The 22,964-nt window shown below is 52.7% G+C and overlaps 1 protein-coding gene across 1 annotated transcript in view; it reads right to left on the bottom strand.

Annotated features, from left to right (window-relative positions):
• LOC146797168 (uncharacterized) overlaps positions 1-22,964 on the bottom strand; it is a 468,769-nt gene that overhangs the window by 209,658 nt on the left and 236,147 nt on the right. The window lies entirely within an intron of this gene.

Raw genomic sequence — 22,964 nt, 5'->3', positions numbered from 1 at the left:
ACACCTGCTGAGAGATGTGACACCTGCTGAGAGGAGCTAGAATCTGAACTCCGAATGTGACACCTGCTGAGAGGGGCTAGAATCTGAACTCTGAATGTGACACCTGCTGAGAGGGGCTAGACTCTGAACTCTGAATGTGACACCTGCTGAGAGGGGCTAGAATCTGAACTCTGAATGTGACACCTGCTTAGAGGGGCTAGACTCTGAACTCTGAATGTGACACCTGCTGAGAGGGGCTAGAATCTGAACTCTGAATGTGACACCTGCTGAGAGGGGCTAGAATCTGAACTCTGAATGTGACACCTGCTTAGAGGGGCTAGACTCTGAACTCTGAATGTGACACCTGCTGAGAGGGGCTAGAATCTGAACTCTGAATGTGACATCTGCTGAGAGATGTGACACCTGCTGAGAGGAGCTAGAATCTGAACTCTGAATGTGACACCTGCTGAGAGATGTGACACCTGCTGAGAGGAGCTAGAATCTGAACTCTGAATGTGACACCTGCTGAGAGGGGCTAGACTCTGAACTCTGAATGTGACACCTGCTGAGAGGGGCTATAATCTGAACTCTGAATGTGACACCTGCTGAGAGATGTGACACCTGCTGAGAGGAGCTAGAATCTGAACTCTGAATGTGACACCTGCTGAGAGGGGCTAGAATCTGGACTCTGAATGTGACACCTGCTGAGAGGGGCTAGACTCTGAACTCTGAATGTGACACCTGCTGAGAGGGGCTAGAATCTGAAGTCTGAATGTGACACCTGCTGAGAGGAGCTAGAATCTGAACTCTGAATGTGACACCTGCTGAGAGGGGCTAGAATCTGAACTCTGAATGTGACAGCTGCTGAGAGGGGCTATAATCTGAACTCTGAATGTGACACCTGCTGAGAGATGTGACACCTGCTGAGAGGAGCTAGAATCTGAACTCTGAATGTGACACCTGCTGAGAGGGGCTAGAATCTGAACTCTGAATGTGACACCTGCTGAGAGGGGCTAGACTCTGAATTCTGAATGTGACACCTGCTGAGAGGGGCTAGAATCTGAACTCTGAATGTGACACCTGCTTAGAGGGGCTAGAATCTGAACTCTGAATGTGACACCTGCTGAGAGGGGCTAGAATCTGAACTCTGAATGTGACACCTGCTGAGAGGGGCTAGAATCTGAACTCTGAATGTGACACCTGCTGAGAGATGTGACACCTGCTGAGAGGAGCTAGAATCTGAACTCTGAATGTGACACCTGCTGAGAGGGGCTAGAATCTGAACTCTGAATGTGACACCTGCTGAGAGGGGCTAGAATCTGAACTCTGAATGTGACACCTGCTGAGAGATGTGACACCTGCTGAGAGGAGCTAGAATCTGAACTCTGAATGTGACACCTGCTGAGAGGGGCTAGACTCTGAACTCTGAATGTGACACCTGCTGAGAGGGGCTATAATCTGAACTCTGAATGTGACACCTGCTGAGAGATGTGACACCTGCTGAGAGGAGCTAGAATCTGAACTCTGAATGTGACACCTGCTGAGAGGGGCTAGAATCTGGACTCTGAATGTGACACCTGCTGAGAGGGGCTAGACTCTGAACTCTGAATGTGACACCTGCTGAGAGGGGCTAGAATCTGAAGTCTGAATGTGACACCTGCTGAGAGGAGCTAGAATCTGAACTCTGAATGTGACACCTGCTGAGAGGGGCTAGAATCTGAACTCTGAATGTGACAGCTGCTGAGAGGGGCTATAATCTGAACTCTGAATGTGACACCTGCTGAGAGATGTGACACCTGCTGAGAGGAGCTAGAATCTGAACTCTGAATGTGACACCTGCTGAGAGGGGCTAGAATCTGAACTCTGAATGTGACACCTGCTGAGAGGGGCTAGACTCTGAATTCTGAATGTGACACCTGCTGAGAGGGGCTAGAATCTGAACTCTGAATGTGACACCTGCTTAGAGGGGCTAGAATCTGAACTCTGAATGTGACACCTGCTGAGAGGGGCTAGAATCTGAACTCTGAATGTGACACCTGCTGAGAGGGGCTAGAATCTGAACTCTGAATGTGACACCTGCTGAGAGATGTGACACCTGCTGAGAGGAGCTAGAATCTGAACTCTGAATGTGACACCTGCTGAGAGGGGCTAGAATCTGAACTCTGAATGTGACACCTGCTGAGAGGGGCTAGAATCTGAACTCTGAATGTGACACCTGCTTAGAGGGGCTAGAATCTGAACTCTGAATGTGACACCTAATGAGAGGGGCTAGAATCTGAACTCTGAATGTGACACCTGCTTAGAGGGGCTAGACTCTGAACTCTGAATGTGACACCTGCTGAGAGATGTGACACCTGCTGAGAGGAGCTAGAATCTGAACTCTGAATGTGACACCTGCTGAGAGGGGCTAGAATCTGAACTCTGAATGTGACACCTGCTGAGAGGGGCTAGAATCTGAACTCTGAATGTGACACCTGCTTAGAGGGGCTAGAATCTGAACTCTGAATGTGACACCTGCTGAGAGGGGCTAGAATCTGAACTCTGAATGTGACACCTGCTGAGAGATGTGACACCTGCTGAGAGGAGCTAGAATCTGAACTCTGAATGTGAAACCTGCTGAGAGGGGCTAGAATCTGAACTCTGAATGTGACACCTGCTGAGAGGGGCTAGAATCTGAACTCTGAATGTGACACCTTGTTAGAAAAGGTAGATGGACCGGGAGGGTCGGCCGGGGTCAGGAGGAGAGGTCTCCGGGGAGAGCCGTCTCCAGCGATCGTACAGACGAGTAACTTCCCCCCCACAGACAGATATCACACACGGATAAGGTTCAGTGTTCTTTATAAGCACTTATTTAAGGTACGGTTAAATGGTACAAGGAGGTCTGGACTCAGGGGTCCCCTCGATTAGAGTCTCGCAAGGTAGGGAAGGGGGTAGCGGGACAGTCTATTTACCAATCAGGTAGTTCGGATGAGATGATGATGAGCTCACAATCCTCGAGCTTGGTGGTTAGGTGGTATGGGCCGCGGCAGCGCCAGCAGGTCCCGGTGTGGATGGTCGATACAACGGGCCGCGGCAGCGCCAGCAGGTCCCCGGAAGATATACGGTCCGCGGCAGCGCCAGCAGGTCCCGGTGAGGATGGTCGTTACAACGGGCCGCGGCAGCGCCAGCAGGTCCCAGGAAGATGGCTGTTGCAGAAGGCCGCGGCAGCGCCAGCAGGTCCCGGTGAGGATGGTCGTTACAACGGGCCGCGGCAGCGCCAGCAGGTCCCAGGAAGATGAAGGTTGCAGAAGGCCGCGGCAGCGCCAGCAGGCAGGACGATGGTTCACAAGAGCGGGCTACGGCAGCGCCAGTAGACCGTCAGGGTTGAGTTCACTCGGTGTCTCTCGACTCCAGGATACAACTGCCTTCCTGCTCCGGAGCTGCCTCAGTTATAGGGCTGGTGCCCTTTGATGTCCGGACCCTCGCACTTGGAGGTCGGAGGGTCCGGGATGAAGGTGTCCAGACACTCAGCAGGGGGTGGAGCCAGTGCCTGGGGGAGCTGGGGGCGATCGGCACCTGGCGGGGGAGAGCCCTTGACACTTCGTTCTCCCATTGACCTGCCAAGTGGTCCGCTCACCTCCTGGGTGGATGGTGGTGCCGGGATGTCGGGGCCGGCCAGGCCCGGGGTTAGGGTCGAGGGGAGGCCATGCGGCCGCGTGGTGCAGGGCCCAAGATGGCGGCTTGACCCGGCCGGGAAAGCCGGTGGGGCTGGACCCCGTGATGAGTAGGGGTCCGAGGGCAGAGGGTCCGTCGGGAGACAGAGTACAGGTGCTTGTTGCGGGGATATGCCAGGTGGGCCGGAGTTCGGGCCCTGTCGAGCGGGGAGGGAGCAAGCCGTCTGTGAGGCCTGTCCAACATGCGCCCCCCCCAGCTGAAGGCGGGGAGAGTCACCCATCTCCTTGGGGACTCTCTTCGTCGAGGCGGAAAAAGCGGGACAGGCCATCTGCGTTGGCGTGGTCTTGGCCTGGTCGGTGCTCCACGGTGAAGTCCATTCCCTGCAGGGAAATGGACCAGCGCAAGAGTTTTGGGTTCTCTCCCCGCATCTGCATCAGCCATTGCAGGGGTCGATGGTCGGTTTGTACCCGGAAGTGGGTACCGAAGAGATAGGGTCGGAGCTTTTTGAGGGCCCACACTACTGCAAATGCCTCCCTCTCGATGGTGCTCCAACGCTGTTCTCGGGCCAGGAGACGTCGGCTGATGAAGGCCACCGGCTGGTCATGACCTTCGGGGTTCAACTGAGAGAGGACGGCCCCGATGCCGTGGTCGGAGGCGTCGGTCTGCACCACAAATTCCCGGCTGTAATCGGGGGCCTGGAGCACCGGGGCGGTGCACAGGGCGGCCTTCAGCTCCTCGAAGGCCGCTTGACAATCAGGAGTCCAGTTGACCCGCTTCGGCTGGTTCTTGGATGTGAGACCCGTGAGGGGCCCCACGATGCTGCCGTAGTCCTTCACGAACCGCCGGTAGTAGCCGGTGAGCCCCAAGAAGGCTTGGACCTCGGTCTGGGTGACGGGGGGCTGCCAGGACTGGATGGCAGCAATCTTAAGTTGTAGTGGGGCCACCAGCCCGCTCCCCACTTGGTGCCCAAGGTAGGTCACAGACCCTTGGCCAATCTGGCACTTGCCGGCCTTAATGGTGAGGCCGGCCCGCTGGAGGGCTTGTAGGACCTCTTGGAGGTGACGGAGGTGGTCGGACCAGTGGCGGCTGTATACAGCGATATCGTCCAGGTAGGCAGCGCTGAATTCTTCAAGCCCTGCCAAGACCTGGTTCACAAGGCGTTGGAACGTGGCGGGGGCATTCTTCATGCCAAAGGGCATGACCTTAAATTGATAGTGGCCATCGGGGGTAGAGAAGGCTGACCATTCCTGAGCCCTGGGTGTGAGGCCGATCTGCCAGTAGCCCGCCGTTAGGTCGAAGATACTAAGGTAGCGGGCGGCCCCCAGCCGGTCGATCAGCTCGTCTGCTCGGGGGATGGGATGAGCGTCGGTCCGGGTGACAGCGTTCAAGCCCCTGTAGTCGACGCAGAATCTCAGTTCAGGAGCGGAGCCGGGGGCAGCGGCCTTGGGAACTAATACGACCGGACTGGCCCAGGGACTGTCCGAGGGCTCGATGACCCCGATCGTGAGCATCTTGGCCACTTCCTCCTGTATGCAGGCCCGTACCCGATCTGGTACGCGGTAGGCCCGGTGCCGGACAGGGGGACTGTCCCCGGTGTCTACGTCGTGCAAACACCAGGGGGTGACCCCGGGGGTGAGGGAGAACAGGGCAGCGAACTGCAGCAGGAGGTTCCGGCAGTCCTGGCGTTGCTCCGAAGTGAGGGCGTCAGAGAGCCGGACCCCGTCCACGGAGCCGTCCTTCTCCTGAGTCTTCAGGAGATCCGGGAGGGGCTCGGAGTCTTCTTCTGTGCCACTGTCTGTAGCCATCAAGAGGCTTAGTTCGGAGCGCACAAAGTGCGGTTTGAGCCGGTTGGTGTGGAGGACCCGAAGGGGGTTCCGGGAGGACCCCATGTCGATGAGGTAAGTGACGGGGCTTTTGCGCTCGACCACTTTGAAGGGCCCCGTCCACTTATCTTGCAGGGCACATGGTTCGGTGGGGGACATCACCCATACTTGCTGCCCAGGCTCGAATTCAACGGAGGAGGCATTGTGATCATACCACCTCTTCATGTCCTCCTGGCTGGCCTCGAGGTTCGCCTTGGCCATCTCCCTGAAGCGCCGGGTCTGGTTTCGTAAGGCCAGGATGTATTTGAAGACGTCTGGAGGGGTCGTTAGGGGGGCCATCTCCCAACCTTCCTTGACTAGGCTGAGGGGCCCTCGCACAGGGTGTCCGTATAGGAGTTCAAAGGGGCTAAAACCGAGGGACTTCTGGGGGACTTCCCGGTAGGCGAAGAGGAGGCACGGGAGCAGTACATCCCACTGGCGACGGAGAGGTTCTTCCAATCCCCCAATCATCCCTTTGAGAGTGCGGTTAAAACGCTCCACTAGTCCGTTCCCTTGGGGGTGATAGGGGGTCGTGAATCTGTAGGTGACCCCGCATTGTTGCCAGAGGGACTTCATGTATTTTGATATGAAATTCGTGCCTCGGTCGCTGACGACTTCTCGGGGGAAGCCTACCCGGGAGAAGATCCCCATCAGGGCCCGGCCAACCACTGGAGCGGTCACTGTCCGTAGGGGCACCGCCTCGGGGTAGCGGGTGGCATGGTCCACTAGTACCAAGATGAACCTGTGTCCTTGTGCCGTGCGGGGGTCCAGAGGTCCCACAATGTCTATCCCCACCCTCTCGAACGGGGTGGTGACCACCGGGAAGGGTTGTAGAGGGGCCTTCAGCTTCCGGCCACTCTTCCCGCTGGCTTGGCATGTGGGGCACGATCGGCAGTGGTTCAGGACGTCATTCCTCATTTTCGGCCAAAAAAAGTGGGTCACCAGGCGACTGTACGTTTTGTCCTGGCCCAGGTGTCCAGCCAGGGGGACATCGTGGGCTAGGTTGAGCAGAAAGTCTCGGAAGCGGAGCGGTACCACCAGAACTCGACCGGCCCCCAGCTCGGCGATTCTTTGCTCGCTGTAGAGCAGGTCGTTATCCCAGTAGACCCAGTGGGTTCCGGTGGTGTCCCCGGCGGTTTGGGTGCTGGCTTGTTGGCGGAGTCCCTCGAGGGAGGGACAGGTCTTTTGTTCCTGGCGGAACTGTTCTTGGGTGGGCCCCCCTTCTTGCCGCCACTGAGCCAGATCCGGAAGGTCCTGGTGTTGCGCGTCTTCTTCGGTAGTCGGGTCCGGGAGGTCGGACTCGCCGTTGTCCTCTACGGGGGCAACCGGGGGCGGAGGTGCTGGCCATTCGGTTTCTTCTGATCGGGGGGCGGCACGGGCGGCCATGGATCGGGTGGTTATGCAGGCCCAGTCCGGGAGGCCCAGCATCCCCAAGTGCTCTCTTCTCTCGACGGTGGCCCACGGGGAACTCTCGAGGTCATTCCCCAGGAGGCAGTCCACGGGGGCATCGTCCCGGACCGTCACCTTCAGTAGGCCGGAGACCCCTCCCCATTCAAACGGGACGCAGGCCATCTTACACATGCTCTCAGAGTTATCTGCCGAGCGGACGGGGCAGAGAATGTTCGGCAGGATCTGCTCGGGCTTCACCAGGTGACAGCGGACGGCCGTCACGCTGGCGCCGGTGTCACGCAAGGCCTCGGCTCTCTGTCCATTAATGGTCACCCACTGACCGTATCTTCTGGTGTTGGCGGGTAGGGGAGCCCGCGGAACCATGTCCCTTCCCCCTAAGCATGCCAGGACCATGGCGGCCGGTTCCCACCCTTGCTGGTCCGGCTCATACTCCTCGGGTCCCTCCGATGATTGCTCTTCCCCCAGGGCAGCGGCAGCTACCTGGCGGGGCTTGGGTGGTTGGTTTAGCGGGCAGTTCGGATCGTTGGCGTAGTGGCCTAGTCGCTGGCACCGGTGGCACGTGACGTTGGCTCGGTACCCAGGCCGCAACGGGGGGTTGCCCCGGCCGGCCGGAGGTGGGGTGCTGGCCACGGGTGTTGCTGGTAAGGCGTCTCTCCCTCGCCCCTGGCCCCCTCCTCCTCCCCGAGGACGGTGCTGGCCTTGGTTGCTTCTGTTCTGGTCGTGTGGCCCTTTCCGGCCCACTCGGGTGCTTTCCCACCGGTCAGCTTCGGCGGCGAGCTGCCGGGGGTCAGTCAGCTTACTGTCGAGTAGGTGCTGCCTGAGCTCGACGAAACAGTTGTTCGACAGGTGCTCCCATACCATAAGGTTGAAGAGTTGTTCGTAGGTGGTGACCTGATTTCCCTTGATCCAACCCTCGAAGGCCCGGCTGAAATAGTTCACGTATTCCACCCAAGTTGTACCTGGGATCCGGGTGCAATCTCTGAACCTCTGGCGGTACATCTCGGGCGTGAGGCCGTAGCGGGTGAGGAGGGCAGCCTTCATGTGGTCGTAGGACGACATTTGGTGATCGGGGAGCTGCAGCAGGGCATCGCGACCCTCGTTGATGAATCTCCCCCAAAGTCCGGCTCCCCAATCACTCCGGTCGATCCGGTGGGAGGTCATTGCGATCTCATAGGCTTTAAACCACTGTTGTATGTCGTCTTCTCGGACATACTCGCGGACCACATCCTTGGGGATGTGAACTTTTTTCTCAATAGGCCCCGGGGTGTGTGGTTGCTCAGGCACCCCCAGTTCCTTATTCTGTTTGCGCAGTTCTATTTCCGCCAGTCGGCGCTCGTGCTCGAGCGTTATTTTTTTCTCTTCCAGCTCTCTTTGTCTCTGCTTTTCTTCTCGTTCCTCTCGAAGCCGCATATGCTCGAGGTTGATTTTCTGTTCAGCTAACTTGAGTTCCCCATCCATCTTGAGTCGTGCCATCTCTAATTCGTGTAATCTGACTCTGTCTCTTTCTCGTATCTCCTCCTGTGAGAGGCCCGTTCCCCGCTCCTCGGGAGCCGTGGCGTTCCCCTCTGGTGTGATGCTGTTTTGGTCTGGTGTGACGCTGCTTTGGTCGGAGGGTCCTGCGACCCCAGTTTCTGTCCATGACTCAAGAGCGCGCTTTAGATCATCCTTGGTACTCAGGCCGGTGGTAGCAATGCCAAGTTCTATGCAAAATTGTCTCAGTTCGCGGTGGTTGTATTCTTCTAATTTCTCCATTTGGAACTTCTCGGTGGAGCTGCTATCTTTGGTCGACATCGTGCTTTGTCGTGGGGTGAGCTACTCTCTGTACGATTACGCGTTGATTCGGATCGCGCCGCTGGCCACCAATGTTAGAAAAGGTAGATGGACCGGGAGGGTCGGCCGGGGTCAGGAGGAGAGGTCTCCGGGGAGAGCCGTCTCCAGCGATCGTACAGACGAGTAACTTCCCCCCCACAGACAGATATCACACACGGATAAGGTTCAGTGTTCTTTATAAGCACTTATTTAAGGTACGGTTAAATGGTACAAGGAGGTCTGGACTCAGGGGTCCCCTCGATTAGAGTCTCGCAAGGTAGGGAAGGGGGTAGCGGGACAGTCTATTTACCAATCAGGTAGTTCGGATGAGATGATGATGAGCTCACAATCCTCGAGCTTGGTGGTTAGGTGGTATGGGCCGCGGCAGCGCCAGCAGGTCCCGGTGTGGATGGTCGATACAACGGGCCGCGGCAGCGCCAGCAGGTCCCCGGAAGATATACGGTCCGCGGCAGCGCCAGCAGGTCCCGGTGAGGATGGTCGTTACAACGGGCCGCGGCAGCGCCAGCAGGTCCCAGGAAGATGGCTGTTGCAGAAGGCCGCGGCAGCGCCACGAGGTCCCGGTGAGGATGGTCGTTACAACGGGCCGCGGCAGCGCCAGCAGGTCCCAGGAAGATGAAGGTTGCAGAAGGCCGCGGCAGCGCCAGCAGGCAGGACGATGGTTCACAAGAGCGGGCTACGGCAGCGCCAGTAGACCGTCAGGGTTGAGTTCACTCGGTGTCTCTCGACTCCAGGATACAACTGCCTTCCTGCTCCGGAGCTGCCTCAGTTATAGGGCTGGTGCCCTTTGATGTCCGGACCCTCGCACTTGGAGGTCGGAGGGTCCGGGATGAAGGTGTCCAGACACCCAGCAGGGGATGTATGACGTTACAACGCATACTATTACAACGCATACCTTTACAACGCATTTTTTACAACGCACAATCCATTACAACGCATGACATTACAACGCAGGACACTACAACGCATTTTTAAAAACTACCTTTACAACACATATCCATTACAACGCATACTACCTTTACAACGCATACCATTACAACGCATAATATTAAATTGCATTTAAGGTAAGTATTAGATAGTATAGGGTTAAAAATTACTATTCTAACTCCAGGGGGTGCAACAGTAGGGTAAATGTTGGATAGTATAGGGGTAAAAATTACTATTCTAACTCCAGGGGGTGCAACAGTAGGGTAAATGTTGGATAGTATAGGGGTAAAAATTACTATTCTAACTCCAGGGGGTGCAACAGTAGGGTAAGTGTTGGATAGTATAGGGGTAAAAATTACTATTCTAACTCCAGGGGGTGCAACAGTAGGGTAAGTGTTGGATAGTATAGGGGTAAAAATTACTATTCTAACTCCAGGGGGTGCAACAGTAGGGTAAGTGTTGGATAGTATAGGGGTAAAAATTACTATTCTAACTCCAGGGGGTGCAACAGTAGGGTAAGTGTTGGATAGTATAGGGGTAAAAATTACTATTCTAACTCCAGGGGGTGCAACAGTAGGGTAAGTGTTGGATAGTATAGGGGTAAAAATTACTATTCTAACTCCAGGGGGTGCAACAGTAGGGAAAGTGTTGGATAGTATAGGGGTAAAAATTACTATTCTAACTCCAGGGGGTGCAACAGTAGGGTAAGTGTTGGATAGTATAGGGGTAAAAATTACTATTCTAACTCCAGGGGGTGCAACAGTAGGGTAAGTGTTGGATAGTATAGGGGTAAAAATTACTATTCTAACTCCAGGGGGTGCAACAGTAGGGTAAGTGTTGGATAGTATAGGGGTAAAAATTACTATTCTAACTCCAGGGGGTGCAACAGTAGGGTAAGTGTTGGATAGTATAGGGGTAAAAATTACTATTCTAATTCCAGGGGGTGCAACAGTAGGGTAAGTGTTGGATAGTATAGGGGTAAAAATTACTATTCTAACTCCAGGGGGTGCAACAGTAGGGTAAGTGTTGGATAGTATATTACTATATTATGCGTTGTAATGGTATGCGTTGTAATGGTAGTATGCGTTGTAATGGAATGCGTTGTAAAGGTAGTTTTTAAAAATGCGTTGTAGTGTCCTGCGTTGTAATGTCATGCGTTGTAATGGATTGTGCGTTGTAAAAAATGCGTTGTAAGTGTAGTGCGTTGTAAAAGTTGCGTTGTAAAGGTTGTTCCCCCCCAGCAGGGGGTGGAGCCAGTGCCTGGGGGAGCTGGGGGCGATCGGCACCTGGCGGGGGAGAGCCCTTGACACTTCGTTCTCCCATTGACCTGCCAAGTGGTCCGCTCACCTCCTGGGTGGATGGTGGTGCCGGGATGTCGGGGCCGGCCAGGCCCGGGGTTAGGGTCGAGGGGAGGCCATGCGGCCGCGTGGTGCAGGGCCCAAGATGGCGGCTTGACCCGGCCGGGAAAGCCGGTGGGGCTGGACCCCGTGATGAGTAGGGGTCCGAGGGCAGAGGGTCCGTCGGGAGACAGAGTACAGGTGCTTGTTGCGGGGATATGCCAGGTGGGCCGGAGTTCAGGCCCTGTCGAGCGGGGAGGGAGCAAGCCGTCTGTGAGGCCTGTCCAACACACCTGCTGAGAGGGGTTAGAATCTGAACTCTGAATGTGACACCTGCTGAGAGGGGCTAGAATCTGGACTCCGAATGTGACACCTGCTGAGAGATGTGACACCTGCTGAGAGGAGCTAGAATCTGAACTCTGAATGTGACACCTGCTGAGAGGGGCTAGAATCTGAACTCTGAATGTGACACCTGCTTAGAGGGGCTAGAATCTGAACTCTGAATGTGACACCTGCTGAGAGGGGCTAGAATCTGAACTCTGAATGTGACACCTGCTTAGAGGGGCTAGACTCTGAACTCTGAATGTGACACCTGCTGAGAGGGGCTAGAATCTGAACTCTGAATGTGACACCTGCTGAGAGATGTGACACCTGCTGAGAGGAGCTAGAATCTGAACTCTGAATGTGACACCTGCTTAGAGGGGCTAGACTCTGAACTCTGAATGTGACACCTGCTGAGAGGGGCTAGAATCTGAACTCTGAATGTGACACCTGCTGAGAGGGGCTAGAATCTGAACTCTGAATGTGACACCTGCTTAGAGGGGCTAGACTCTGAACTCTGAATGTGACACCTGCTGAGAGGGGCTAGAATCTGAACTCTGAATGTGACACCTGCTGAGAGATGTGACACCTGCTGAGAGGAGCTAGAATCTGAACTCTGAATGTGACACCTGCTGAGAGATGTGACACCTGCTGAGAGGAGCTAGAATCTGAACTCTGAATGTGACACCTGCTGAGAGGGGCTAGACTCTGAACTCTGAATGTGACACCTGCTGAGAGGGGCTATAATCTGAACTCTGAATGTGACACCTGCTGAGAGATGTGACACCTGCTGAGAGGAGCTAGAATCTGAACTCTGAATGTGACACCTGCTGAGAGGGGCTAGAATCTGGACTCTGAATGTGACACCTGCTGAGAGGGGCTAGAATCTGAACTCTGAATGTGACACCTGCTTAGAGGGGCTAGACTCTGAACTCTGAATGTGACACCTGCTGAGAGGGGCTAGACTCTGAACTCTGAATGTGACACCTGCTGAGAGGGGCTAGAATCTGAACTCTGAATGTGACACCTGCTGAGAGGAGCTAGAATCTGAACTCTGAATGTGACACCTGCTGAGAGGGGCTAGAATCTGAACTCTGAATGTGACACCTGCTGAGAGGGGCTATAATCTGAACTCTGAATGTGACACCTGCTGAGAGATGTGACACCTGCTGAGAGGAGCTAGAATCTGAACTCTGAATGTGACACCTGCTGAGAGGGGCTAGAATCTGAACTCTGAATGTGACACCTGCTGAGAGGGGCTAGACTCTGAACTCTGAATGTGACACCTGCTGAGAGGGGCTAGAATCTGAACTCTGAATGTGACACCTGCTGAGAGGGGTTAGAATCTGAACTCTGAATGTGACACCTGCTGAGAGGGGCTAGAATCTGGACTCCGAATGTGACACCTGCTGAGAGATGTGACACCTGCTGAGAGGAGCTAGAATCTGAACTCTGAATGTGACACCTGCTGAGAGGGGCTAGAATCTGAACTCTGAATGTGACACCTGCTTAGAGGGGCTAGAATCTGAACTCTGAATGTGACACCTGCTGAGAGGGGCTAGAATCTGAACTCTGAATGTGACACCTGCTTAGAGGGGCTAGACTCTGAACTCTGAATGTGACACCTGCTGAGAGGGGCTAGAATCTGACCTCTGAATGTGACACCTGCTGAGAGATGTGACACCTGCTGAGAGGAGCTAGAATCTGAACTCTGAATGTGACACCTGCTGAGAGGGGCTAGAATCTGAACTCTGAATGTGACACCTGCTGAGAGGGGCTAGAATCTGAACTCTGAATGTGACACCTGCTGAGAGGGGTTAGAATCTGAACTCTGAATGTGACACCTGCTGAGAGATGTGACACCTGCTGAGAGGAGCTAGAATCTGAACTCTGAATGTGACACCTGCTGAGAGATGTGACACCTGCTGAGAGGAGCTAGAATCTGAACTCTGAATGTGACACCTGCTGAGAGGGGCTAGACTCTGAACTCTGAATGTGACACCTGCTTAGAGGGGCTAGACTCTGAACTCTGAATGTGACACCTGCTGAGAGGGGCTAGAATCTGAACTCTGAATGTGACACCTGCTGAGAGATGTGACACCTGCTGAGAGGAGCTAGAATCTGAACTCTGAATGTGACACCTGCTGAGAGATGTGACACCTGCTGAGAGGAGCTAGAATCTGAACTCTGAATGTGACACCTGCTGAGAGGGGCTAGACTCTGAACTCTGAATGTGACACCTGCTGAGAGGGGCTATAATCTGAACTCTGAATGTGACACCTGCTGAGAGATGTGACACCTGCTGAGAGGAGCTAGAATCTGAACTCTGAATGTGACACCTGCTGAGAGGGGCTAGAATCTGGACTCTGAATGTGACACCTGCTGAGAGGGGCTAGAATCTGAACTCTGAATGTGACACCTGCTTAGAGGGGCTAGACTCTGAACTCTGAATGTGACACCTGCTGAGAGGGGCTAGACTCTGAACTCTGAATGTGACACCTGCTGAGAGGGGCTAGAATCTGAACTCTGAATGTGACACCTGCTGAGAGATGTGACACCTGCTGAGAGGAGCTAGAATCTGAACTCTGAATGTGACACCTGCTTAGAGGGGCTAGACTCTGAACTCTGAATGTGACACCTGCTTAGAGGGGCTAGACTCTGAACTCTGAATGTGACACCTGCTGAGAGGGGCTAGACTCTGAACTCTGAATGTGACACCTGCTGAGAGGGGCTAGAATCTGAACTCTGAATGTGACACCTGCTGAGAGGAGCTAGAATCTGAACTCTGAATGTGACACCTGCTGAGAGGGGCTAGAATCTGAACTCTGAATGTGACACCTGCTGAGAGGGGCTAGAATCTGAACTCTGAATGTGACACCTGCTTAGAGGGGCTAGACTCTGAACTCTGAATGTGACACCTGCTGAGAGGGGCTAGAATCTGAACTCTGAATGTGACACCTGCTGAGAGATGTGACACCTGCTGAGAGGAGCTAGAATCTGAACTCTGAATGTGACACCTGCTGAGAGGGGCTAGAATCTGAACTCTGAATGTGACACCTGCTGAGAGGGGCTAGAATCTGAACTCTGAATGTGACACCTGCTTAGAGGGGCTAGAATCTGAACTCTGAATGTGACACCTAATGAGAGGGGCTAGAATCTGAACTCTGAATGTGACACCTGCTTAGAGGGGCTAGACTCTGAACTCTGAATGTGACACCTGCTGAGAGGTGCTAGAATCTGAACTCTGAATGTGACACCTGCTGAGAGATGTGACACCTGCTGAGAGGGGCTAGAATCTGAACTCTGAATGTGACACCTGCTGAGAGGGGCTAGAATCTGAACTCTGAATGTGACACCTGCTGAGAGGGGTTAGAATCTGAACTCTGAATGTGACACCTGCTGAGAGGGGCTAGAATCTGGACTCCGAATGTGACACCTGCTGAGAGATGTGACACCTGCTGAGAGGAGCTAGAATCTGAACTCTGAATGTGACACCTGCTGAGAGGGGCTAGAATCTGAACTCTGAATGTGACACCTGCTTAGAGGGGCTAGAATCTGAACTCTGAATGTGACACCTGCTGAGGGGGGCTAGAATCTGAACTCTGAATGTGACACCTGCTTAGAGGGGCTAGACTCTGAACTCTGAATGTGACACCTGCTGAGAGGGGCTAGAATCTGAACTCTGAATGTGACACCTGCTGAGAGATGTGACACCTGCTGAGAGGAGCTAGAATCTGAACTCTGAATGTGACACCTGCTTAGAGGGGCTAGACTCTGAACTCTGAATGTGACACCTGCTTAGAGGGGCTAGACTCTGAACTCTGAATGTGACACCTGCTGAGAGGGGCTAGACTCTGAACTCTGAATGTGACACCTGCTGAGAGGGGCTAGAATCTGAACTCTGAATGTGACACCTGCTGAGAGGAGCTAGAATCTGAACTCTGAATGTGACACCTGCTGAGAGGGGCTAGAATCTGAACTCTGAATGTGACACCTGCTGAGAGATGTGACACCTGCTGAGAGGAGCTAGAATCTGAACTCTGAATGTGACACCTGCTGAGAGGGGCTAGAATCTGAACTCTGAATGTGACACCTGCTGAGAGGGGCTAGAATCGGAACTCTGAATGTGACACCTGCTTAGAGGGGCTAGAATCTGAACTCTGAATGTGACACCTAATGAGAGGGGCTAGAATCTGAACTCTGAATGTGACACCTGCTTAGAGGGGCTAGACTCTGAACTCTGAATGTGACACCTGCTGAGAGGGGCTAGAATCTGAACTCTGAATGTGACACCTGCTGAGAGGGGCTAGACTCTGAACTCTGAATGTGACACCTGCTGAGAGGGGCTAGACTCTGAACTCTGAATGTGACACCTGCTGAGAGGGGCTAGAATCTGAACTCTGAATGTGACACCTGCTGAGAGGGGTTAGAATCTGAACTCTGAATGTGACACCTGCTGAGAGGGGCTAGAATCTGGACTCCGAATGTGACACCTGCTGAGAGGAGCTAGAATCTGAACTCTGAATGTGACACCTGCTGAGAGGGGCTAGAATCTGAACTCTGAATGTGACACCTGCTGAGAGATGTGACACCTGCTGAGAGGAGCTAGAATCTGAACTCTGAATGTGACACCTGCTGAGAGGGGCTAGAATCTGAACTCTGAATGTGACACCTGCTTAGAGGGGCTAGAATCTGAACTCTGAATGTGACACCTAATGAGAGGGGCTAGAATCTGAACTCTGAATGTGACACCTGCTGAGAGATGTGACACCTGCTGAGAGGAGCTAGAATCTGAACTCTGAATGTGAAACCTGCTGAGAGGGGCTAGAATCTGAACTCTGAATGTGACATCTGCTGAGAGGGGCTAGAATCTGAACTCTGAATGTGACACCTGCTTAGAGGGGCTATAATCTGAACTCTGAATGTGACACCTAATGAGAGGGGCTAGAATCTGAACTCTGAATGTGACACCTGCTTAGAGGGGCTAGACTCTGAACTCTGAATGTGACACCTGCTGAGAGGGGCTAGAATCTGAACTCTGAATGTGACACCTGCTGAGAGATGTGACACCTGCTGAGAGGAGCTAGAATCTAAACTCTGAATGTGACACCTGCTGAGAGGGGCTAGAATCTGAACTCTGAATGTGGCACCTGCTGAGGGGGGCTAGAATCTGAACTCTGAATGTGACACCTGCTGAGAGGGGTTAGAATCTGAACTCTGAATGTGACACCTGCTGAGAGGGGCTAGAATCTGAACTCTGAATGTGACACCTGCTGAGAGATGTGACACCTGCTGAGAGGAGCTAGAATCTGAACTCTGAATGTGACACCTGCTGAGAGGGGCTAGAATCTGAACTCTGAATGTGACACCTGCTGAGAGGGGCTAGAATCTGAACTCTGAATGTGACACCTGCTGAGAGGGGTTAGAATCTGAACTCTGAATGTGACACCTGCTGAGAGGGGCTAGAATCTGAACTCTGAATGTGACACCTGCTGAGAGATGTGACACCTGCTGAGAGGAGCTAAAATCTGAACTCTGAATGTGACACCTGCTTAGAGGGGCTAGACTCCGAACTCTGAATGTGACACCTGCTGAGAGGGGCTAGAATCTGAACTCTGAATGTGACACCTGCTGAGAGGGGCTAGAATCTGAACTCTGAATGTGACACCTGCTTAGAGGGGCTAGACTCTGAACTCTGAATGTGACACCTGCTGAGAGGGGCTAGAATCTGAACTCTGAATGTGACACCTGCTGAGAGATGTGACACCTGCTGAGAGGAGCTAGAATCTGAACTCTGAATGTGACACCTGCTGAGAGATGTGACACCTGCTGAGAGGGGCTAGACTCTGAACTCTGAATGTGACACCTGCTGAGAGGGGCTAGAATCTGAACTCTGAATGTGACACCTGCTGAGAGGAGCTAGAATCTGAACTCTGAATGTGACACCTGCTGAGAGGGGCTAGAATCTGAACTCTGAATGTGACAGCTGCTGAGAGGGGCTATAATCTGAACTCTGAATGTGACACCTGCTGAGAGATGTGACACCTGCTGAGAGGAGCTAGAATCTGAACTCTGAATATGACACCTGCTGAGAGGGGCTAGAATCTGAACTCTGAATGTGACACCTGCTGAGAGGGGCTAGACTCTGAATTCTGAATGTGACACCTGCTGAGAGGGGCTAGAATCTGAACTCTGAATGTGACACCTGCTTAGAGGGGCTAGAATCTGAACTCTGAATGTGACACCTGCTGAGAGGGGCTAGAATCTGAACTCTGAATGTGACACCTGCTGAGAGGGGCTAGAATCTGAACTCTGAATGTGACACCTGCTGAGAGATGTGACACCTGCTGAGAGGAGCTAGAATCTGAACTCTGAATGTGACACCTGCTGAGAGGGGCTAGAATCTGAACTCTGAATGTGACACCTGCTGAGAGGGGCTAGAATCTGAACTCTGAATGTGACACCTGCTTAGAGGGGCTAGAATCTGAACTCTGAATGTGACACCTAATGAGAGGGGCTAGAATCTGAACTCTGAATGTGACACCTGCTTAGAGGGGCTAGACTCTGAACTCTGAATGTGACACCTGCTGAGAGGGGCTAGAATCTGAACTCTGAATGTGACACCTGCTGAGAGATGTGACACCTGCTGAGAGGAGCTAGAATCTGAACTCTGAATTTGAAACCTGCTGAGAGGGGCTAGAATCTGAACTCTGAATGTGACACCTGCTGAGAGGGGCTAGAATCTGAACTCTGAATGTGACACCTGCTGAGAGGGGTTAGAATCTGAACTCTGAATGTGACACCTGCTGAGAGGGGCTAGAATCTGGACTCCGAATGTGACACCTGCTGAGAGATGTGACACCTGCTGAGAGGAGCTAGAATCTGAACTCTGAATGTGACACCTGCTGAGAGGGGCTAGAATCTGAACTCTGAATGTGACACCTGCTTAGAGGGGCTAGAATCTGAACTCTGAATGTGACACCTGCTGAGAGGGGCTAGAATCTGAACTCTGAATGTGACACCTGCTTAGAGGGGCTAGACTCTGAACTCTGAATGTGACACCTGCTGAGAGGGGCTAGAATCTGAACTCTGAATGTGACACCTGCTGAGAGATGTGACACCTGCTGAGAGGAGCTAGAATCTGAACTCTGAATGTGACACCTGCTTAGAGGGGCTAGACTCTGAACTCTGAATGTGACACCTGCTGAGAGGGGCTAGAATCTGAACTCTGAATGTGACACCTGCTGAGAGGGGCTAGAATCTGAACTCTGAATGTGACACCTGCTGAGAGGGGCTAGAATCTGAACTCTGAATGTGACACCTGCTTAGAGGGGCTAGACTCTGAACTCTGAATGTGACACCTGCTGAGAGGGGCTAGAATCTGAACTCTGAATGTGACACCTGCTGAGAGATGTGACACCTGCTGAGAGGAGCTAGAATCTGAACTCTGAATGTGACACCTGCTGAGAGGGGCTAGAATCTGAACTCTGAATGTGACACCTGCTGAGAGGGGCTAGAATCTGAACTCTGAATGTGACACCTGCTTAGAGGGGCTAGAATCTGAACTCTGAATGTGACACCTAATGAGAGGGGCTAGAATCTGAACTCTGAATGTGACACCTGCTTAGAGGGGCTAGACTCTGAACTCTGAATGTGACACCTGCTGAGAGGTGCTAGAATCTGAACTCTGAATGTGACACCTGCTGAGAGATGTGACACCTGCTGAGAGGAGCTAGAATCTGAACTCTGAATGTGACACCTGCTGAGAGGGGCTAGAATCTGAACTCTGAATGTGACACCTGCTGAGAGGGGCTAGAATCTGAACTCTGAATGTGACACCTGCTGAGAGGGGTTAGAATCTGAACTCTGAATGTGACACCTGCTGAGAGGGGCTAGAATCTGGACTCCGAATGTGACACCTGCTGAGAGATGTGACACCTGCTGAGAGGAGCTAGAATCTGAACTCTGAATGTGACACCTGCTGAGAGGGGCTAGAATCTGAACTCTGAATGTGACACCTGCTTAGAGGGGCTAGAATCTGAACTCTGAATGTGACACCTGCTGAGAGGGGCTAGAATCTGAACTCTGAATGTGACACCTGCTTAGAGGGGCTAGACTCTGAACTCTGAATGTGACACCTGCTGAGAGGGGCTAGAATCTGAACTCTGAATGTGACACCTGCTGAGAGATGTGACACCTGCTGAGAGGAGCTAGAATCTGAACTCTGAATGTGACACCTGCTTAGAGGGGCTAGACTCTGAACTCTGAATGTGACACCTGCTTAGAGGGGCTAGACTCTGAACTCTGAATGTGACACCTGCTGAGAGGGGCTAGACTCTGAACTCTGAATGTGACACCTGCTGAGAGGGGCTAGAATCTGAACTCTGAATGTGACACCTGCTGAGAGGAGCTAGAATCTGAACTCTGAATGTGACACCTGCTGAGAGGGGCTAGAATCTGAACTCTGAATGTGACACCTGCTGAGAGATGTGACACCTGCTGAGAGGAGCTAGAATCTGAACTCTGAATGTGACACCTGCTGAGAGGGGCTAGAATCTGAACTCTGAATGTGACACCTGCTGAGAGGGGCTAGAATCTGAACTCTGAATGTGACACCTGCTTAGAGGGGCTAGAATCTGAACTCTGAATGTGACACCTAATGAGAGGGGCTAGAATCTGAACTCTGAATGTGACACCTGCTTAGAGGGGCTAGACTCTGAACTCTGAATGTGACACCTGCTGAGAGGGGCTAGAATCTGAACTCTGAATGTGACACCTGCTGAGAGGGGCTAGACTCTGAACTATGAATGTGACACCTGCTTAGAGGGGCTAGAATCTGAACTCTGAATGTGACACCTAATGAGAGGGGCTAGAATCTGAACTCTGAATGTGACACCTGCTTAGAGGGGCTAGAATCTGAACTCTGAATGTGACACCTGCTGAGAGGGGCTAGAATCGGAACTCTGAATGTGACACCTGCTTAGAGGGGCTAGAATCTGAACTCTGAATGTGACACCTAATGAGAGGGGCTAGAATCTGAACTCTGAATGTGACACCTGCTTAGAGGGGCTAGACTCTGAACTCTGAATGTGACACCTGCTGAGAGGGGCTAGAATCTGAACTCTGAATGTGACACCTGCTGAGAGGGGCTAGACTCTGAACTCTGAATGTGACACCTGCTGAGAGGGGCTAGACTCTGAACTCTGAATGTGACACCTGCTGAGAGGGGCTAGAATCTGAACTCTGAATGTGACACCTGCTGAGAGGGGTTAGAATCTGAACTCTGAATGTGACACCTGCTGAGAGGGGCTAGAATCTGGACTCCGAATGTGACACCTGCTGAGAGGAGCTAGAATCTGAACTCTGAATGTGACACCTGCTGAGAGGGGCTAGAATCTGAACTCTGAATGTGACACCTGCTGAGAGATGTGACACCTGCTGAGAGGAGCTAGAATCTGAACTCTGAATGTGACACCTGCTGAGAGGGGCTAGAATCTGAACTCTGAATGTGACACCTGCTTAGAGGGGCTAGAATCTGAACTCTGAATGTGACACCTAATGAGAGGGGCTAGAATCTGAACTCTGAATGTGACACCTGCTGAGAGATGTGACACCTGCTGAGAGGAGCTAGAATCTGAACTCTGAATGTGAAACCTGCTGAGAGGGGCTAGAATCTGAACTCTGAATGTGACATCTGCTGAGAGGGGCTAGAATCTGAACTCTGAATGTGACACCTGCTTAGAGGGGCTATAATCTGAACTCTGAATGTGACACCTAATGAGAGGGGCTAGAATCTGAACTCTGAATGTGACACCTGCTTAGAGGGGCTAGACTCTGAACTCTGAATGTGACACCTGCTGAGAGGGGCTAGAATCTGAACTCTGAATGTGACACCTGCTGAGAGATGTGACACCTGCTGAGAGGAGCTAGAATCTAAACTCTGAATGTGACACCTGCTGAGAGGGGCTAGAATCTGAACTCTGAATGTGGCACCTGCTGAGGGGGGCTAGAATCTGAACTCTGAATGTGACACCTGCTGAGAGGGGTTAGAATCTGAACTCTGAATGTGACACCTGCTGAGAGGGGCTAGAATCTGAACTCTGAATGTGACACCTGCTGAGAGATGTGACACCTGCTGAGAGGAGCTAGAATCTGAACTCTGAATGTGACACCTGCTGAGAGGGGCTAGAATCTGAACTCTGAATGTGACACCTGCTGAGAGGGGCTAGAATCTGAACTCTGAATGTGACACCTGCTGAGAGGGGTTAGAATCTGAACTCTGAATGTGACACCTGCTGAGAGGGGCTAGAATCTGAACTCTGAATGTGACACCTGCTGAGAGATGTGACACCTGCTGAGAGGAGCTAAAATCTGAACTCTGAATGTGACACCTGCTTAGAGGGGCTAGACTCCGAACTCTGAATGTGACACCTGCTGAGAGGGGCTAGAATCTGAACTCTGAATGTGACACCTGCTGAGAGGGGCTAGAATCTGAACTCTGAATGTGACACCTGCTTAGAGGGGCTAGACTCTGAACTCTGAATGTGACACCTGCTGAGAGGGGCTAGAATCTGAACTCTGAATGTGACACCTGCTGAGAGATGTGACACCTGCTGAGAGGAGCTAGAATCTGAACTCTGAATGTGACACCTGCTGAGAGATGTGACACCTGCTGAGAGGGGCTAGACTCTGAACTCTGAATGTGACACCTGCTGAGAGGGGCTAGAATCTGAACTCTGAATGTGACACCTGCTGAGAGGAGCTAGAATCTGAACTCTGAATGTGACACCTGCTGAGAGGGGCTAGAATCTGAACTCTGAATGTGACAGCTGCTGAGAGGGGCTATAATCTGAACTCTGAATGTGACACCTGCTGAGAGATGTGACACCTGCTGAGAGGAGCTAGAATCTGAACTCTGAATATGACACCTGCTGAGAGGGGCTAGAATCTGAACTCTGAATGTGACACCTGCTGAGAGGGGCTAGACTCTGAATTCTGAATGTGACACCTGCTGAGAGGGGCTAGAATCTGAACTCTGAATGTGACACCTGCTTAGAGGGGCTAGAATCTGAACTCTGAATGTGACACCTGCTGAGAGGGGCTAGAATCTGAACTCTGAATGTGACACCTGCTGAGAGGGGCTAGAATCTGAACTCTGAATGTGACACCTGCTGAGAGATGTGACACCTGCTGAGAGGAGCTAGAATCTGAACTCTGAATGTGACACCTGCTGAGAGGGGCTAGAATCTGAACTCTGAATGTGACACCTGCTGAGAGGGGCTAGAATCTGAACTCTGAATGTGACACCTGCTTAGAGGGGCTAGAATCTGAACTCTGAATGTGACACCTAATGAGAGGGGCTAGAATCTGAACTCTGAATGTGACACCTGCTTAGAGGGGCTAGACTCTGAACTCTGAATGTGACACCTGCTGAGAGGGGCTAGAATCTGAACTCTGAATGTGACACCTGCTGAGAGATGTGACACCTGCTGAGAGGAGCTAGAATCTGAACTCTGAATTTGAAACCTGCTGAGAGGGGCTAGAATCTGAACTCTGAATGTGACACCTGCTGAGAGGGGCTAGAATCTGAACTCTGAATGTGACACCTGCTGAGAGGGGTTAGAATCTGAACTCTGAATGTGACACC

Source organism: Triturus cristatus, chromosome 10, assembly GCF_964204655.1.
Source record: "Triturus cristatus chromosome 10, aTriCri1.1, whole genome shotgun sequence".
NCBI lineage: Eukaryota > Metazoa > Chordata > Amphibia > Caudata > Salamandridae > Triturus > Triturus cristatus.
Note: the sequence above shows the minus strand (reverse complement) of the source record. Positions and strands in the feature narration are given on the sequence as shown.